We start from the raw sequence: 21,833 nt of genomic DNA on the forward strand, positions 1-21,833 counted from the left end.
ATGCATTTATATTTGAGATCTGTATTATTTTGTTCAGTGAATGGTTATTGTTTGTATTTAAGAATTGTAATGTATTTGAAAAAGAGCAAAAATAAATGATTTGCTTGTTGTGAATGTGTTGATATTTTACCATGCAAAATATGAATAAATTGATTTCTCATTCATTGGAGTAAATTTGTATTTACATATATGATTCATGCTCTGGTCATAAGGCTGACATATTATGATGTCAGTTGATCTTTGACTGTATTCATTTTGGCAAAGTGGTACTAACTGTTCTTCATCTTAAGTTAAAGAACTATGCAGATTCTTACACTTTGGGTAAGATAAGCCCTATTGAATTTGGGATCAAGATGTGAAAACAGTGTCTTCTGTACATTATGTTTAGTTCAGGGTAGGATACCTTGACCAATGATTAAAGTTATTTATAACCACTATAATGTACCATGCACGGTATTCCTGTTATGTTATTGTTGCCATACTCCTTGAGTCCATCTGGCCATCTTCCCTGTCTATGATTAACACAGATTTCAGGAGTGCAATGAAAACTTGCACTGTAGGTACATCTTTGGATGGTGGTGTGTTGTACATTGAGATCATATTCCTGTGACCTTCTAAAGAGTTTATTTAGCTATACTGGTCACAGCACAGAAGAGTTTATGGGATGATCTGTGTTGTCTGTCATCTATCTGTTTATACTAAGATTGTTAGCACTTCTGCTACTCCTAAACTATCTCAAGTATTGCCATAACTTTACACACACACACACACACACACACACACACACACACATTCATTCTTGGGTCTAATTGATCCTAAATGAAAATGGTGCCACTCAAATATCCAATACAGCCACCACAGCAGACAGCGTTTTGGAAAATATTGTTATTACTGTATTTCAATGAATGGTAAAATAAACATGCGTTTTTCACAAAAAGACTTCTTATTATGTATGGTTGGTCCATTATTAACAATTGTATGGCCAAGCTAGTGTTGTGGATTTGCAGCATTTTTAGTTTATGACCAATCCATCACTATTACCTTTTGGATATTTCTTAGTGAATAGGTGTATCTGGCCATCTTGAAATGTTGCTTACAAAATGAAGGGAAATATTGTCATTTGGTTTTAGCCAGAAGACTAGTTTATGGTGCCATTTTGGTCAGTACTTCAGACAGCTGGTCTTATTGACATTGTGTCTCTCTTCAAAAGACTTATTATGTATAGTTGGTAATAGGTAGAAATGTTGCCAATGTGATATTGGATGTGACCACTATGGCATCCATCTTGGTATCTTACCATTGCTATGACAAATAGAAAATATCAAAACGGGATTTCCACATGATCACTCTTTATGATGCCTTCTTGGTCCTAAATGAAAACTGTGCCAAGCTGACATACAGTATATCCACCACAGGAGGTAATTTGAAAATTGTGTTACCACTGAAGAATATTAAACACTCAGTATTTCAAAGGGAAGAAACTGTCTTGAATTCCAGTAACATCTAGTTTGCGCTAGAGTGGCATTCCATTTTAGGGACTCTTAACTTCCAGACTACTTGGATACGTTACGTATGTTGAGGAAGAAGCCGATTGATTTCAGGGTCAAAAACACAAATATCAAGATCACTGTCTGAACGAAATTACTCTGGTGGCCTAAGTGGTTAGAATGTCCGCCTATAATGCGGTATAAAAATGGTACAAAGACTGTCTAGCTTGGCGCTCAGCATTTAGAGGTTAGTGTTAGAACTGGTACGCTTGGCTTCAGGATAAAGATACCGGGGTAGGGACATGATGCTACATGTTTGCGACATAATCCACACACACACACACACCCACGCACGCACGGTGACTGAAAGACTTAAAAACATGGTTTCCGTGCAAAAACAAAAGTTGAAAACGACATACCTCACCCAAACTCTGCGACTGCTTGCACAAGAGGCGAGGAAGAAGGTTGTGGAATTTTATGTCAAAGGTTGAGATCACTTGCTAAAAGAAGAAAATTGGTTTCCGCACAATAACAATAGTTGTACATAGCAACGTGGCGCAAACTTTGAGTATTACTTGCACTTCGGTTAAGGAAGAAACCAAGCGATTTTGGGGTCAAACGGACAAAGGTCAATGACAATCTGCATAAATCTTGTTACGCTTGATAAAAGAGAGGATGAAGTCCTCAAGTACGAGATAATCCCCAAGATGTGCTTATTTATAAAACAATAACCTTTTAAGGACAATTCTCGCTTTTGTGAATGTATTTTAATCTATGGTGCCTGACGAATGCTCCATGGAACAATCATTGTTACCAAGCAGATATTCAATAACCTCGATTGGAGGATAAAATTTTAGCAGAAATTTTAATTCCAAACAAATTATGTTTAATAGACTTTGTAAAATATTTGCAACGGTCAACAATATATTTGTTTAGTGCTTGTAGTGCACTTAGTTATTATAAACGTTTTCTTGGAAAAATAACAAATGATACTACAAAGCAGGCATGTTCGTGTAGCCTATATACACCTAGCAATGGATGTAGCTGCAATATTTGTCCATGTTTTGTAGAATAAAACTCATAGATTAATGTAGATTCTATCTCAAGTGACATCATGTATGCAATTATTAAAGTATCACTTACCTTACTACATCTTGAAAATGCGGAAAACTATGTATGACATGCAAACCCAACACATAATGGCAAATTTGCAAGGCTCATATTTGGTATCAAGCACAATATAAATGAACCGGCCCGTAACCATTTTAATGTCACAGAGTCATTTGTCAAACAAGTGATTGGTCCTTCCAAAATAATTACTAATAGACCAAGACAATCTAATAGATTTATAGGGCAATGAGATTATAAAATTAAAACCTTTAAAATCTTTGGGCTTTAATTTTCACGAATAAATGGACATCACTACATATGACACGACATTAACACAACTATTTGATTTAGAGAAAATCTATAAAAAAAATTTACTCAAATTTGACCGAAAATATTCCATATAAATTAGCCAGGGCCTACTGCAAAAATAAATATTTAGGTTTCTTTTCTTATTAAAAACATTTTAAAGAACACGATTAATTATCCCTAGGTCAGTGCAAATTAAAATTACCGTACACTTACACCTAACCGTAACTCCAAATCAAACACTAACTACAATGCGAAAAACTTGGCAAAGATTACTGAAACTTTGCATAAAGGTAATAGTATGCAAGCAGAACAAAGAATGCAAAAGTCATTAGCTGGATTGTTCTTCCTGTCTATCATATCATATCAAATACTAATTTCTCGACATATTCAATATGATTCTCGTGTATAAGGAAAGATGTATGTATGTGAAATGTAATGAACTGTGCAACGTTTATGCTTATTCAAGGATGGTCTTGTATAATATCTAATTTATCTCTGTTGACCTCTTACACAATGCTGCAAAGCTAAAAATAATATATTAGATATATTAAATTGCTTTGATATGAAATAAAATATTATCTTAAATAAAATGTTTTTAAAAAATATTCTTCAAAATTTTAATACGTTTTGGCATTCGGAAGGTTTTCGGTATACCAGCAACGATTGCAGATTTGTGAACACTTCAAGCATGCAATAGTTTAAATTTAAAAGCCATTAGAATGGAAAAAGATTTTCCTCTATGCGGGATTATGTTAGAAAAAAAAGGTGACTAAACCGAAAGCAGCTTTCAGTTAAAATTTAGATGAAATAAGTCAATACATTAAAAGGACAACTTAACAGTTTTAGTTCGAATCACACTTAAATTTCGGTATTCATTGTGAATTATATTCATTATGAATTATAAAGCTTTGGGATGGTGTATAATTCGGTATAAATAAAGACAGTCGATGACATTGACATTGGCCGGATGTTGTGGGGAATCAGACCAGTTTTTCCGAACCCGGTATTCAAACAATGAAAACTTTGTGAAAACTATAATATTCGTCCGTACGTCATTTCCAGAGAAGCCTAACCCTCATCGCTAAACCTAACCATAAAAGACAAAAATCCACTTTTCTCCCAGACGGCTTGACAGATTCTCATGAGCGAGGTACCTGTTTGTCGGATTAGATGAGGCCAATATTGCAGAGAAAATTCTGTCAAGACTGTCATTTCGGTTCGTACGTTATCTCCAGAAAACTGTAACCCTAACCCTAACCCTAAAAGTCACCAAAATTTATTTTTCTCGCAAACCGCTAAACCAGTTTGCATCATCCAGGTACCATTTTATCGGTGCTGATGACACACGTATTGCAGTAAAATCCTGTTAAATCTGGCCTGTCCGTTCATACGTTTTCTCCAGAAAAGCTTAACCCTAACCCTAATCGCTAACCCTAAAAGCCACATAAATTCACCTGTCTTCCAAACGGCTGAACCGACTTTAATTTCAAGGTATGACTGGATTCGTCTTAATAATGCACGTCTTCTGGTCTATCACGTATGATAATCAAAGGTTATGAACACAGCAACACGTACGTATACAAGTGAAATTTGAGTATAGTTTTTATTTACTTGCATTCAGTGAACAAACTGATAATACACATTTATTGGTTTTACGGTCAATGGGTTTGTCTCAGGCTTACAGCTGTGTACTCTGGTTTACAAGCATGATAACACAAACAATAATTTTTTGTTTTAATGAATCCCAGTTTGTGCATATGCCTGCTGAATACGTTTGAAAATGATTTGCTTTGAAAACAAGAATCACTCAAATAAACAGATTATGCTGGCTAAAAAGAATTTAAAGAAATTCTAGATAAGACATTTATTCCTTTTAACTGCTAAGTGTTGAAAGTATCTGATATTCTTGAGCAATAAGATTTTCAAATTAACTGCTGTGGAAGTCATATTGATGTCAGATTGGCACCAAGAATTTTGTACTGCACTGACAGGAATCGTGCAAACATGTCAACTTGGACATGTAGGAAAAATACTATTTTAATAAAAATTTGGTTTGGTGGAGTTAAATAATGTATCAATGATGATTTAACAAAATGCTTAAAAAATAACCCGACAGTCAAGCATTTGCCCCTTTGAGGGATTTTTCCTTTTGTTAAATCAGACTATAAGGTCTGATTTAATTATGCACTTCACCAATAGGGAAGATCCTTGTGGGACAGCATATGATTACCGATAGGGAAGATCCTTGTGGGACATCATATGATGATCGATAGGGAAGATCCTTGTGGGACAGCATATGATCACCGATAGGGAAGATCCTTGTGGGACAGCATATGATTACCGATAGGGAAGATCCTTGTGGGACAGCATATGATTACTGAGAGGGAAGATCCTTGTGTGACAACATATGATTACTGAGAGGGAAGATCCTTGTGGGACAGTTGTGGGACAGCATATGATTACCAAATAGGGAAGATCCTTGTGAGACAGCATATGATTACTGATGGGGAAGATCCTTGTGGGACATGATATGATTACCAATAGGGAAGATCCTTGTGGGACAGTTGTGTGACAGCATATGATTACCGATAGGGAAGATCCTTGTGGGACAGCATATGATTACTGAGAGGGAAGATCCTCGTATGATAGCATATGATTACCAATAGGGAATATCCTTGTGGGACAGCATATGATTACCAAATAGGGAAGATCCTTGTGGGACAGCATATGATTACTGATAGGGAAGATCCTTGTGGGACAGGATATGATTACCAATAGGGAAGATCCTTGTGGGACAGCATATGATTACCAATAGGGAATATCCTTGTGGGACAGTTGTGAGACAGCATATGATTACCAAATAGGGAAGATCCTTGTGGGACAGCATATGATTACTGATAGGGAAGATCCCTTGTGGGACAGCATATGATTACCAGTAGGGAAGATCCTTGTGGGACAGGATATGATTACCAATAGGGAAGATCCTTGTGGGACAGCATATGATTACCAATAGGGAAGATCCTTGTGTGACAGTATATGATTACCGAGAGGGAAGATCCATTGTGGGACAGCATATGATTAATTAATCCAAATCCTCATATTCATTTCATGAAGATTCTTCTGATCTGTGATGCAATTTTTTCATATAAAATTATTGTTTGCATCCTATTGCCATTAATCTTAAGACTTACCAGTACGTTATAGATATAGTATTAAATGGCAGATAATAACATGTAGCAGAAAACACTACTCACTGAAATACTTTTTATGGTCTAAGTGACATAGAAGCAATATCATTTTTTTTTTTGAGTTGTTGATATAAAATGAGAAATAGTGGTCAGCTATTTGAAAATGTATAGGCAGCTCCATTGTTACCAGTCCAGCAACTGATGTACACTTATATCTCAATGTATGCTCCAAAGTATGTTTAGGTATTGATCATGGAATCAAAATTTGGTCTATTAATGATTATCCAGCTGAGAAGAATTAAGTTCAAGAAATGTGAGGATTTCAGGAAGACGATCTGGTTGAAAGGCTTGTAAGTTAAAGCGTGTTTCTTAGCACATTACATGACATCATTAATGAAGCATAAGTAGAAATTCTTTAAAAATGGATCACATGTAGTATAGTTCTTTCATGAACAGTTTACTCTTTGAAGGTGTCAATATGTCATGTATAATTCATTTGGACTTAAAAAGTTATGCCAGCTGAACATGTTACATGGAAGTGATTGAATTTATTTTCTCCCCAACTATGCATTTACAAATTTTTTATATATGGATGTACACATTATACTAGCAATCAAAGACAAATAAAAATATTGATCCGATATTTAAAAAATTACTTCATTTTTAAAATTGTAAATGTTTTGGCTAAAACTATCATTAGTTCAATTATTATTTGCCTACTTATTTTTCTCTCATTTCTTACAAAATAGGCACACAATAACACATACCTGGCATAACTGAAGAACATTTAACCTCATGATTCAAACTATGAAGTGTTCGGGTGAACATGTAAGGCAAGGTCAAATCAGATAGCGCTAAGTTAGCCAAAACATCAAATGTTGTCACAAATGTCAGGCAACAGTCACTGTACAGAGCTACATGGAGGACTTTGGGAATTCAGTACAGCCACATGGACTTGTAGCTTCCTAAGAGTTTGCATTTCTGGCTGCGTCTTCAGATGGTTTTGTAAATAAAACTCATTGTGTAAGTCACATGTACATAGATGTCTGGGGATTAAATTTTGTTCACCGCTCTCAGTGCCATAGAAGTACCCAACATTTAAAGAAATTTTAACCTCAAAATTCAATCTAGGAAGTGATTTGTTTATCTACTGAAGGTAAAGTACAGATGTAATCCGATTATTTGACCAGTAGCAGTGGTGGCACCTAGGTAGTAACGATAACTCACTACTTGCTCCCATGAAACCATCAAGATCTTTTACACATTTATAAGTGGGTCGTTGCACTTAAACCATATTTGCAGCATTTGTTGAGTGTATAATCTTTTATGACTTTTGAATGACTACATCTTTACACTTGCTTCTTTCAATCAATGAATCAATCAATATTTATAACTAAAATGTCAATGAGGTACCCATGCAGTGATGGTTACCTTCTTAATGTAAGGAAGCAGAGTACTGTTTGATATTCCTATGATCCTAACATGAACCCTGACTAGTGAGGGGCACTAAAGACACTAAAATGGTAAGATAACCCTAATATGAACCCAGACTAGTGAGCCACACTAAAATGGTAAGATAACCCTAACATGAACCTGATTAGTGAGCGACACTAAAATGGTAGGATAACCCAACCATCAACCATGACTAGTGAGCGACACTAAAATGGTAGGATAACCTAAAATGGTAAGCCAACCCTAACATGAACCCAGACTAGATAGCGACACTAAAATGGTAGAATAACCCTACCATGAACCATGACTAGTGAACGACACTAAAATGGTAAGCCAACCCTAACATGAACCCAGACTAGATAGCGACACTAAAATGGTAGGATAACCCTACCATGAAGCCAGACTAGTGAGCGACACTAAAATGGTGGGATAACCCTAGCATGAACCTTATGACTGTTGCTCTAGTAGTCAGTGACATTTAGGTCACTAAAATTGACTGTTATTACAATAAATGGTTATAATGTTACAAGTTACTATCACAAAAAATACATTATTCTAAAACCTCTGAGAAACACTTTGGGGGAATTATGTATTGAATTAAAACTTTATATTGCTGACAAAAATATAATAAAAATCACCATGCCCTTTAATAGCAGACACTAGGAGAGAGGTAAATTCTGTGTGATTCTCACAGAAACATTTCTTTCTGAATCAGAGAAGCATACAAGCTGAACTTTAATGAATGTCTGGCTTAAGGTGGAACAAAAAAATTTTAAAAAATGGTAACAGAAAGCTGGATGTTGTTCCATTACAGAATTTTTTTCTCATCTTTCAGCTAATGCACAATAACAATTAATCATGTTATTTTCAATAGTATGAGCAAGTGAGACAAAAGCACAATAGAGACTTAACTTTCTCAAAATGAAACATTTATTGAAGAATGATAGCTGATGTCTCAAAACATTTAAAATGGTGTACAATCTGCTGTAATCACGTCCAATATTATCTCATTAGAAGCTTATGAGCTTAAGCTTATAGAATCATTAAATACACAATGGGTAGTTATTACTCCAAATGATCATTTGGCTTCTATCGTCAATTATGCTGCAAATAACCAATAGAATAACCACCGATGCTCCAACGAGACTGTCATGCTGGCAACATTTAAGATGTAACAATGTGATGATGCTTTGTTTTGATCTCATTATATATTAATGCTCAAATGAATTAAATTGTAGTATTTTTTACACATGTCAATCAGCGAGGACTGCAAAGCTTATTTCAGGTGAACATCTGTATGAAATCATGTATGATGTTCTTTTCTGTCTATATTGTTCACAGTTATTTCCTTCTTGGAAACTGGTTACTGCAGCACTGTTCACTTGTCAAAGTATCTAGGATCTTCTCAAGAGAGGTTCTGCAAAAAAGTAAGAAATAATTCATGTGATAATTCTGTAATTTGTTCCATCTCATGTGGATTTTACTACAGAATAAAACAGACACACTAACAGGGAAATGTCATCAACCACTTTTATAAATGGATGACATCATTCTTACAAGCAAACTTTTATTATGCTGAAATCTATTATGGGAAGTCCCTCAAAGCTAGATATTATGCAAAGATCCCTGCCATTTTAAGTCATTTTAAAGATTATCCCTTTGAGTACTGACGGCCAAATCTGATGATTAATCAAATTCATTTGAAAAATTTATAAAGTACTTAATACACTCGTGCTTAATGTGAAATTTTTGTTGCACAGATGTTTGTGAGAGAGTTGCTTACCAATTTTTCTATGTGGAGTAAAAGTCGTGATATAAGGAGAGTGGATCAGCATAATGCCTTGATACTTTCTGATAAATTTATGAAAATATATTCAGTGATTTTTTAAAAGAAGTTGTTCAAAGTTTCATATGTTGAATTTAAGTATCTATACTTTTTGACAGATTTGGTGTTATCCTTAAAAATTTTAAACTCTGCGTGGATGCAGTGCGCCATGTTTTGTTTTCATTTTTCTGGTTGTTTAGCAGATGAATGATGGACAGGATTTTCCATTTTTTACCACATAAACATAGAAATAGATGATTTCCAAACTGTCATAAAAACTAAACTGAGAATAATTTTAACAAGTATAACATTTTAGAGAATTTTGTGAGGGAAAATAAAATGAGGAAAATATTACATGCTAGAAATGCACATACATGATATCAATTATTCACTTACTTTTTCTTGAAAATTAAGTTGATTTTAAAGCAACTGAAAAATTGTGATGATTTTACAATATTATGATTTAGCATAGAATTTCACATTAATATCTAGGTATAAAATATGCTGCTAATCATATATGCAAATGTCAGTGTTTGCAAGTTAAAAGTGGTAATTTCGATCTCTTCTCTTCCATCTTTCTTATGTTTCAAAACTTTATAAAGCACAATCAAATCTGGAGACCCATATGAGAAATACCAACACAATTTGGGTGACTTTAGCACATTCACATGCTTTCACTGGTCAGAGCACAGATCACAAGATCCGCTGGGCAATGGACCTAAAATTGACAAAGGAAACATACTAAATTAGATAGTATACCACTTTAACTGTCAAGTGGCCATCCATTTAATACATACACAAAAATCTGGCAAAGCTTGACACACCCCCCACACACATGCTTTTTTACATCTCACCCCTGTGTACGTATGCTTGATGCACAGACACCCAGAATTCTAAAGAATGGCCCATATTTAATACTCAGAAATGATCAAGGATTAATAATATTAATGTGTTTAATAACACAGATATATCACCGCTGTAGAATGTCTTGCTGCACCAAAGAAATAAGCTGCGTAACTTTAAAAAGTTGATCTAGTGTCCAATAAAATTCAAATGCCGACTGAACCCAGACAAACAGGTTACGTATTAGACAAATTATTATTGAGGTTTCACCCCCACCACCCCCTTTCATATGTGTACATACATCATCAGTAGACACATCCACATCCACCCTCCATGCGCATGTACTAAATGGACGGCCCTCAATAATACATTCTTTACTCACTCAGGCTGCAAAGATAAAACAAGAAGATTGTTTCTTGCATACAGTGAAATACAATCAACACATCTGAAGGATAAAATAAGCGCAACAAAATTGGGACAGCATGTATTTATTATGTTATAAAGAAGCCTACAAAAGGTAAAAATTGCATATTTGCAATCTACTATTGCATACATTATACGAAAAAATATAATGCAAAAGAAAAGCTTAATTACAAAACTTTTAGATATATAATTTTTTTAAAAATATTATATTGTTCATATTAAAGTCTTAGCTAGACAAAGTTTACATTTGCTTATATTTAAATAATCATAAGATGGAATAGAAATAACAAGAACAAAGAGATGTGTTTATAAAACACGATAGCTCCATTGAAAAACAGATACAATGTAATATTTGATGAACATTTTAAACATTTAAAGCACTGCGATACTGGCAGGACAATCCAAAAATGTCATCTATGTATGCAAATCCAATTGTTAACCTTATTTTTACCTGTGGGGGTGGGGTGATTGTGCTAACAGGAATTATGTAACAAGCTGAGCGTAAAAATTGTATAAAACATTTATGAAACTGAAAAATTGCTGTAAGGAAGAAAAGACAAGTAATAAATTACTTTACAAACTGAAATAGAATTACTTTCATCGCTTGCCATATAAAACTCAGTATATTTTTATATACAGTTTGGTCAAGAATCACTATATTGTATATCATTTTCATACAGTTTCAATTTCTACACAGTGGATTAAGATGAAATGTAGTTGCAGATGAACAGATGGATGGCCAGACAAACTGATCCAATACTTGAAGATTATAATCAGACCAGCTGATTAAAAAATTAATATAAATACCAAATATTTTGTTAATGTTTACAGCATCTGCCATATTCAGATCACTGTTCCTTGCTGACTGCTCTTTGTATCTTTGAGTAGGTACATTATATCAACCAGATTCTATTGGCATTTTATTCAGTCTTACATTTATTATCATGCCTATTTTAGTAACATAATTAGATCTATTTGCATTTACCATAATTGGTTAGTTATCTGCATCACTTTATTGACTTCATCTTTTCATTATCATGGGAAGTTTCCAGTTTATTCAGTACAACAATCTGTAATAAGAAAGACAAAACATGATCTTTTGAAACAAGCTTATAGCTTTTATTAGCAGTGAAACCTATAATGAGATTATAATCAGTAAAATGAAATCAAAGCCAATAAAGATAAAAAAAAAAAAGATTTCATACACTACCCTAAGACTTTTGTCAAGCTAAAATTGGAATAATCAGACTATTTTGGTATGAAAAACTTCAACAATATTTATGGATATAAGACACTAGAACATTAAGGCTAATTTAACTGTCATGATTTCACTAAATTACTGTAAATAACAAATAATGCAAATAGGAAGATTTGTTTATAAACTATTCAGTTATAAGTAAAACACTGCAAGACAAATTAATAGGCATTGATGCAAATACATGACATGCCTTGAAGACAGCAAGTTAGTTTTCCATAGAGAATGTTAGCAAACTTGTTTCACTACTCAATAATGGAACCCATATCACTTGCATGTGAACAACTGTACTTTGTCCAATATGTTTTTGCAGAGTTTTGCATTATAAACACTTTGCATCAACATAACCAGAAGGGTGTGTGTGTGTGTGTGTGGGTGTCTGGCATGCACCCACTCCTGCTTGAAAAGAAACATACACACACAAATGTACAATCACTTGTCACTTTAAATTTGACCATCATTTTATTCTTGCACATGTTTATTAGGTAGTATGCACACTTGGAGTGAATAGACACACACAGTTTAGCTTTGGTGCCCTTGCAAAGAAGTCAGGGCCTGAAGGAAATTTTGGAACAACCCCATTCCTCCAACACTGGACCTGATCCAGCCTGGCATAATCATATTGTTTACTGCAATGGGAGATATTTTAGACTGACATTGTTCAGATGAATTTCTTAATAATCTGTTCGGCAAAGTTATCTCCTATTCATTTTGAGAATTGCATTATTGTACAGGTTTAAAAATCAACAAGCTTGCAATAATGTCATGATGAATGCCATCACTGTAGTATCAGATGAATCAAAGTCATTGTTGTTGCTGTTGTGGGGTTTAATGCCATTTTTCAGCACACAATAGGTATTACATAGCATCCAGTATAATTGGTGAGGAAGAACCTGACAAGAACCACTGATCCATGGGAAGCTACTGGCAAGTTTTTTGGTCTTTCCCTTTTTGGGGCTTAAAATTAAACAATCCAACCTTTTATAAATGGGAGTTAAAAATATCTGGTGTCGAGATTGTCAAACCACTCTATGACAAAATCAATTTAGAGTCAGTGCTGACCAAGTGTCGCATACTGGTTGGGCTTTCGGGGGGGGGGTATTTTATGTATCTCTGGCCCCTATAATTATCAATATATGGGGGACATTGGCTGTTTGAGATGGGAGGGTGTCACAGGCCTCCCTCAAAGTGCAACACTGCTGATAATTGTTTCTAATGTCAAGAACATTGCCCACTTTATTCATTAAAAGTTCATACATTCTACACTAAGTTTGTTTTCCATTTGTTTTTATCAAACTCGTACAAGTTTTCACTCTTCGGCACTAATAAATGTTTACAAGACGGTGAGCAGACTGGTCTAAATTTAATTACATGTAACTGTTGTCAGAAGGGTAATAGAATATATTCCATTAACAATCCTTTATTTGACTGATTTCAGGTCATTAATGTTAATTTTTATATTCGTATCATAACGGGTAGAGTAAAACTTTATTCTAGTCAAATAAAAAATTTAGTATTTGCCTCACTGGGTGAATGTTGTATTTCGTTATTAATTGGAGATTTGTCAAACCAGGCTTTAAGTTCACCAATAAAATTATAAATTTCACACTACTACAAGTTAACAAAACATAATGTGTAGGATATTACTGGCAAACAATAACTCTCCCTAGAATGAAATGAAAATTTATGCGTCAAGCCGAAAGGGCTTCAAATGATGTCTTTGATTATCCTACATAAAAATAAGTGAACCATATTTTGTTGTTGTCAAGTTGATGTGCTTAATGGATGAAAATGGCTTTTAAATATTTGAATTTATGCAAGATATGATTGTTTCAAGCCTAGTTTAAGTCACAACGAAGATGAATAAAGGTCAGGTTAGTCAAAATATAGTTACATATTCTGGCATTTTTTTTTGTTTCTTCAGAAATACATAGATTCCCTAGTAGCTAGGGAAATAAGTTCAAGTGATTGTAGCAAGTTATCATTTCAATAGGTGGAAACACAGAAATAGCAAGTCCCAATTTTTGTTCCTTCTGCAGGTATTATGGTTTGCCAGAACAAATATTACATCTTGTATTAGCCCACAGCATGAATGATTCATAACACAAATATCAATGAAAACAAGTAATGTCTGATATTAACTTGAGATGAAGCAAAAGATTCATTTTTCAAAACTGCCATTGAAAAGCCTCTGCTGAAGAAACCAACACTAGACCATAACGATTTAAAGTACTACCGCCAGTTTGTAATCTCAAATTCATGTAAAAAATCTTAGAAGAGGTTGTTCTAACCCAGCTTGTATCTCATCTGAATTCAAATAGTCTTTTCAGTAATGTACAATCTGCTTATTGCCCTTGCCACATAACTGAAATTACTCTTCTAAAAGTAGTTAATGACATTCTATCTGCTTGGGATAGTGGAAAGATTACAGTCCTCACCCTCCTTGATTTGTCTGCCGCAATTGACATAATAGACCATGATATATTACTTCACCGTCTCCAGTATGTATTTGGCATTCATGATAGAGCCTTACTGTGGCTCAAGTCCTATTTGGTCAACAGGACACATATTGTGTCTACAAATTGAATATACTCTAGCCCAGTTGATCTATATTGTGTTCCACAGGGGTCTGTTCTTGGACCTGTTCTCTTCATTCTACATGTATACACTCAGCCGCTCTCAAGTGTCATAGATCATCATCCAGTGTCTCACCAATTGTTTTTTGATGACACCCAAATATACAAATCTAGCCACCCAACTGAAGTTGATGCTATCATCCAAGGTGTAGAGAGGTGCATTTAAGTTGTGAAATCATGGATGACATGTAACAAGCTGCAGATGAATGATGATAAAACTGAGGCCATTCTAATCACAACAAAAAGACTTTCTCATTCACATCCTTTACCTCAAACAAGTATCAGCAACACCAAAATTAAATTCATACAATCAGTACGAAACCTAGGTGTTACTTTGGACAGTACTCTCACATTGCACCAATATGTCATGAACATATGCAAGGCCGCATATCTTGAGCTGAGACGCATCAGCTCCATTCTCAAATATTTTTTCAGTTGATGCCACTAAAACACTTGTGTGTTCATTAGTACTTTCAAGACTGGACTATTGTAAATCAATTCTGCCTGGTTCATCTCAGTATCTACTCCAGAAACTTCAAAACACAGCTGCTTGGATCATACTTACAGTACCACGATCAGAGCACACCTCCCCACTGCTCTGTACCCTACACTGGCTATCCATTCCATCCAGAATCAAACAAAAAATTTGTTCTCTGTGCAATGTTTCACTGTCGGACTATAGTCCAACATACCTATCCGACCTCACCCATATGTGCACACCAGCAAGATACTTACGCTCCTCTTCTGACAATCATATAATCATTATTGCCACTATGAAAACAAAGTCATATGGACATTGTTCTTTTGCATACCAGGACCCAGCAACGTGTTATGAATTGCCCACTGAACTCAGACACAAAGACACAGTGATCCCATTCAAGAGTGCTCTAAAAACTCACTTATTTCGACTGCAAGAACAAACTTAAAGACCTAATGTTTCCTACCTTAAATATTCTCAGCATGTTTGTTATGTTTTCTAATTTCGTAACGTTTGTTTTGTAATTATATCATTATATATGTTTTTTTATCTTATAGGTGTTGTCTAATGTTGTAAAGCGCTTAGAGCTTCTAAAGATTAGGCGCTATACAAAGTCCTCATTATTTCATTATTATTATTATATTTGCTACATGAGACTATAAGGCATTAAAATTTGGTTCTTCTTTGAAGTTAATAAAAACAGTATATCTTAATATACCTTCTTAATTCCAACCTAGTATATGACAAATTTACTGTTATTAACTTCATTTTAATATAGAAAATGTTTATTAAAAATAAGGAAGTCCCAGATTCCTCCTTATCCTCTCTTGCAAAATGGTCCATATAATATGGAATGTGTTAAATGGCTGTTAAAACCCAATCAATATACAATTCAGTCAAAGCATACGAGTGTGGACTTGAAAACAAAATCATAAACCCATTATGAAGAAAAAGAGTCTTAACAATAAAGATAATAATACTCTGATATTCTTAACCCAAAATTATTTTTAAAATCTCATTAAAGATTATGCCTCCTGTAACAATATAAAATTCCATAATCAATAAGTAAAAAAACCTCACGCAATGTTGACAGCTTTTTTAAAATTTAAAGTCACGATGAAATCGCATATTCTTAATTCAAATTTGGGAAAATATTGTTTACTTCATCATAATGTAACTTCTATCTGAACAGGAAGCACAACAAGTTGGTGGGATCTCAAATAAAAATTAAAAGTCTTCATATCAAATCTGATAATGCACAAAAAAATAAAATTATATTCTATATTCTCTACAATAAAACTAATTATTCATTATAGTCCATAGGTAAAAAAAAAATTGAGAATGCCAGTCTTTATACATAACATATATTCAAGCAATGATGACATTTGCATCTGAAAATGTAGTAAAAAAGAAACCTTCACTATATCAATTTTATCACTGTTTGAAACAAAGTAACTGAAGAATGAAAAAGAAATAAGCTGTTTAACTGAAAATGACATGTTGCATACAAACTGTGGCATGTTTAAAGACTAAGTTACTCCACGTATCAAATATCTAATTATTCACAACAAATTTTTTAATGGTACATTGATTATATAATTTTAGGGAACTTCATCTTTTAAAATTATAAATATTTAAAGGAACAAAGATAATTTTTCAAAATAACACATATTCCATTTTTTATGTAGCTCTCAGAATATGTGATTTTCCATTTCTGACAATGATTATGCTTAATATTTAATTACCAATTGATTAACTCCTTATTTTGGCCAGATAACTTGTGTTTTGAAACTCCTCTCTGTGAACCTTCCTTTCATAGTATGATGTCTAAAGAAGCATACAGACAGACAATGGTTCTTTATGGTAGTTAAGTACAATTTCCTAGTGCTCAAAGGTATTATCTTTTATCTTTTTGATACTTCTGCTCCAAAACTGAATTTTTAACAAACTTAAGCTGTGCCAAAGTTTCACTTTCTCAAATTAGTGCTTTACTGAATACTATGATTAGACTGCAGTGGTTGGCTTAAGTGGTTATAGCATCACCACGGATGTGGGAGGTCGCAGGTTAGAACTTCGGCTGAGTCATACCAAATTCTTGCAAAAATGGTACTAACAGCTGCCTCACTTGGCGCTCAACATTAAGATGTTATTTTTAGGACTGGCTGGCCTGGTGGCAGGTTAATGTGACTGGCTAGGACATTATGTTACATGTCTGCAGCATGATGCCCAATTGCAGGCCATCACTATAAACAGCCACACTGCAGGCATCATAGCAATATGACTCAATTTTTTTTAAAGCTACATTAAAAATCCAAATCACACACACACACTGACAGATTTCTTATCTGTTCTTTAATGCTGTATTAGGGTTTTAGGTCCATAAATACCATAGCTTGCTTGCTCCGACAGAGGTGATTTGACCAAATAAATAACTGTACTTCTTATTATCATGTGTTAGTTTTATTTATTCAACAGATCTTAACCCTTAAAGGCTGTATAGTTTTGAAGCACATGATCCAGCAGGGCTAAATTATTTGAGAAAAGAAATGAAAAGTGCACTCTAATTTTGAATTGTATGAAATTTAATTAGGTTTTGTATCATGTCTGCTTTACATTAAATTTTGATTTACTGCTCAAGGGGGGGGGGAACTGGAAAAACTATTTTGTCCATTCAGAGTGTACATCAGACGCGTATTTAACACCAATCAGTCACTAGTATCTCCATTAAAACTTTCCCAGCTCCAGTAATCAGATATATTTCATAATAACAGAAATCATTGTCTTCATCAGTGTCAGTGGCCAGTATTTGCGGAACAAAAGAAGATGAACCAAGCAGGGAATTAGCCTTTTTGTTTTTTCTGGGTAGGCTGTATTTTTAACATGCACTTGTAAAACTTCCTTTTTACATGGCTTATACTATGACATAATGCTTGCTACAGGGCGCAATGTGCCAATAAAATCTAGTTTAAGAACCATTGATGTCAAGTTGAAGAATCCAGATGTAAACAGTTGCCTACCTGAAAAAAGACTTATGTTGCAAAAAACATGATGATACCTCTACTGGTGTGACTTACCCGAAGTACTTTAAATAAAAACTGTTTACAGTGCAGAGTACATTTTCCTATGAGTGACTTTAAATTGTTGGAGTTCCTGTGCATCAATATTTGGGAAATTCATACAAATTTTGCATGATTGATGCCCTGGAAGCATCTCTGTATCTGATTTGTAATGAATCTAAAGATAAAAAAACAACTAATGGATAATAAATTGTTTCCAAACTTAACAATTATCAATGGATGGGTAATGTGGGCTTTAAAAGATCTTAAAATAACTTTTATGTTCTCAGAAATTTTCAAACATATTTTCAAATAATGAAAACAAAACATTGGTGGCTAAGCTAACAAAACCCTAAATCACAAAATCTCTATCATCACATCGGTTAAAAGTAGCATTGTGAATAATCGTAACCAAAATTAAAAAGAAATAATGGCCAAAATTGATAGGTTGGAAACAACTGGGTGTTCAGTTTACTACTAGGTCAATGATTATGCAATCAACTTTTTACCCATGGTAGCAACTAACTGATACATGTAAAATAAAATTCTAATGCGTCATTATGCATACAATAAAAAGAGTGGTCACGCTATACCTCCTACTATGGTTTGTGGTCATTGTTGTTTCAGCTCTGTATTCCTGTCTGGGTGTGGTACTTACCTATCTGCTGTGACACCAGGTGGTTTCTCTGACAGGTCGTCTCAAGCAAAATTGAGGTGTACAGTGCTGAAAATACAAAAATAATTTAATTTTGCCACCAGAACAACTTCATACAAATTTTAAGTCATACAGTCTACTCTTACAGCATGGCTGGTTAATCTAAAGAGTACAACTTGTATCAATTTATTCCATGCTACTGCAGATTTATAGATAAGCAGTGAATTTGTATATTTTACACAATCAAACTGACTAATGTTTTGGAGACAAATTGTTCAATGTGTTGAGAACACAGTATTTAGGCATATACTACTCTTGCTGTACGTACAGTATGTACTTCATTTTGGGAATGCTGAAATCAGATAAAGTTGAAGTATACTTAGCTAATGAAAAGAATAAAAAAATATATTAATACTTAAGAAAGCGCTTAGATAGCTTCATTTCATTCAAGATACTTCTCATCCTTTTAACCAATTTTGGCATTTCTGACTTCCGTTGCATTACTGCCAACTGAAATGTAGGCCAACGAACTTGAAATCATGTCTTATGTGAGAATTTGAATTAGAAAAAAGACATCAGAGTTAGTAAAGTCTGATAAACTTTATTACTTTAATTTGTAGAAAAATGTGGAGACAGGCTGCCAAGAGTGTGAGATATTCCTGACAATTTGACTTCTTGTTCTGATGTTAGTCAACATTGGAACTCACTACACATACCGTTATTTAGTCAGTAAAACCTAAATCCCCAAAACATGAATATCAGGGTTGATGTCTTACACTGTTAAGATTAGCTTAAGGCCATTTTTCATGCTACACAACAGTAAATATATCTGGTGGAGGAAGAACCTGGAAAACCACTGGGAAAAACCACGGACGGATGGGAAGCTAGTGGCATGCTCTCTCAAAACGGAGCAGAGCCCGAGACTAAATTTTCCTGTAAATATTAAATGTACTATATAATAATAAATAAATAATTTGAAGAGTAAATTGTAAGCAACAATAACCCTGACCTGCGCATTACATTATACAAATGACTGCCTGTTATGCTGCTGATTGGTTATGAACTACTAAAGTATTCTCACACCATACCCTTTGATTGTACCACCGTACTGATTTGAAAAACAGAAAGAATAAAAGATATCAAAAATGCACAAAACTTGGCCATTGCATTCACTGATTTATCAGTTCTAAACTGATTGCCTCCAGGTGGGTCTCCAACACTGCTGACTTTTTTAATCAAAAGGGAGCTTCTTTAGCAACATGGTCGCCATTTTTGCTTGGGCCAGCTTGTTTTCAAACACAGTTGTGATTGAAATTACTGTCCTTCAAACACTCAGTAATTCCATAAATTTGGGATTTACATCTCTTTGAACACGTGTATACAAGAATTCCTTCTATTTATTTGTTCAAATTGTTCTTGAAATATTAGAAAAAAACACTGCACATATTGGATGCAGATGGCACTGCTTCTACTTAGTCCTACAATGTAAGACATAGCACATATTATTTTTGTTTTAGTGATATGGTGCCCACAACATAAATATCAGCGTCGAGGTCTTACATGTAGGACGAGGCTACTATAGTCCTACATGTAAGACATAGCACATTTTGATTTTGTTAGGACGCCAACAACATAAATATCAGCGTCGGGTCTTACAGGTAGGACTAAGGCTACTACTGAAATAGACTATTCTAAAAATCAGAAATAGACAGAGGGCTTACAAACAAACGGGAGGATATGCGAATACTATAAATATAATATAAATCTACCTACCTCGATGCATTTAAAGTCTCTTGTATAACAATTTCGGCTATAAAACAACGCAGTCTAGGTGAATTACTAGGCCTACGAAAAATACTAAACATCTTGCCCGCCATGACTTTTGTACATTTTTGTACTCTTCAGTACTAAAGATTCAGCATCCTGCAGCATTTCGAGAAACAACCAATGAGAGTGAATCTTACAATTATTTTACTGAATACTAGTATACTATTGGTTCCAACGATTTCGCATGTGAGCGATCTCTTAGGGAACTTTACACAAGGGCGAGATTGTTACATAGAAGGGAGGAAATACGAGACGGAATGGAAAGATCAATAAACGAAATAAAAGTAGAGAATATTACATATAAAGATATACATAACATACCAGGACATCTACATCAGTATTACGAATACCAATATACTTCACAGAACATTAGAGATGAAAAAGAAAGAGGGAGTGAAATTCAAACAGATAACTCAGGACAACACAAAAGCGTGGAATGCCTTAATTCCATATAGAGGAGACAATAAAACACCTAAGAAAACGACAAACACAGTGTTCTGACGGCTTTACGGCGAAATTTATAAGACTTAGCATTTAGTACCTATTCTGGAATCATCATGTACAAATATACAGTTAAGGGGGAAAATTTTAAAGACAATGAAAGAGTGTATTATAACTATTTTATATAAAAGCTAGGGCAATCTCCCTGCTAAATAAAGACTACAAAATCTTGAGTCATATATTAGCAAGAAGAGTTTATAAAGTGTATGTTACAAATTATAAATAATAATGAAAGCTGTGGTGGCAAAGGAAAAAGTATGCAAAATGTTTTAATTATGCCGACCCTTATAGATTTTCCTATAAATGGGGGGATCACTATGTAGAACATGTTTATAAAAATTTGTTTTCGGGCAGACCTTCAGCAAATGGACGCAAATACTGAACAGGAAATATATATATATATATATATATATATATATATATATATATATATATATATATATATATATATGGTTTCTCAATAGGGATGATGTCAAAGAAATCAGCCAAAGATTTCAGTGTCAGCGGAGTGAGGTACATGTCATAAAAAAAATATAAAAATGTTCGACACTGTGGGAAGGAAAATAGAGAGAATTGCTCGGCCAGAAACCCTATGAGTACTACCCTCCTAAATTGCATAAATAATGAACGTAAAATAAAAGAGAAACCCCTGGAAAAAATGAATTTTCTAAATAAATTGTTTTAATAATTTTTTTAAGTTTCATGCTGAAAAATAAAATATACACTAAAATCGGTGAGGGATTGATATATACATTAAAGCCTTTATAAACTTTATGAAGACAATGGGA

At 34.1% G+C, this 21,833-nt stretch overlaps 1 long non-coding RNA gene across 1 annotated transcript; it reads right to left on the bottom strand.

Annotated features, from left to right (window-relative positions):
- Window positions 1-8,458: 8,458 nt before the first annotated feature.
- On the bottom strand, window positions 8,459-18,814 carry LOC149772659 (uncharacterized). The gene is made up of 4 exons (XR_016417625.1): window positions 18,721-18,814; window positions 11,623-11,707; window positions 10,012-10,089; window positions 8,459-8,963 (listed from the first exon to the last, which is right to left on the bottom strand). It is a non-coding gene; the product is annotated as an uncharacterized LOC149772659 (long non-coding RNA).
- Window positions 18,815-21,833: the final 3,019 nt, after the last annotated feature.

Source organism: Sinohyriopsis cumingii, unplaced genomic scaffold (genome assembly GCF_028554795.1).
Source record: "Sinohyriopsis cumingii isolate HCF-2022 unplaced genomic scaffold, ASM2855479v2 utg001306l, whole genome shotgun sequence".
NCBI lineage: Eukaryota > Metazoa > Mollusca > Bivalvia > Unionida > Unionidae > Sinohyriopsis > Sinohyriopsis cumingii.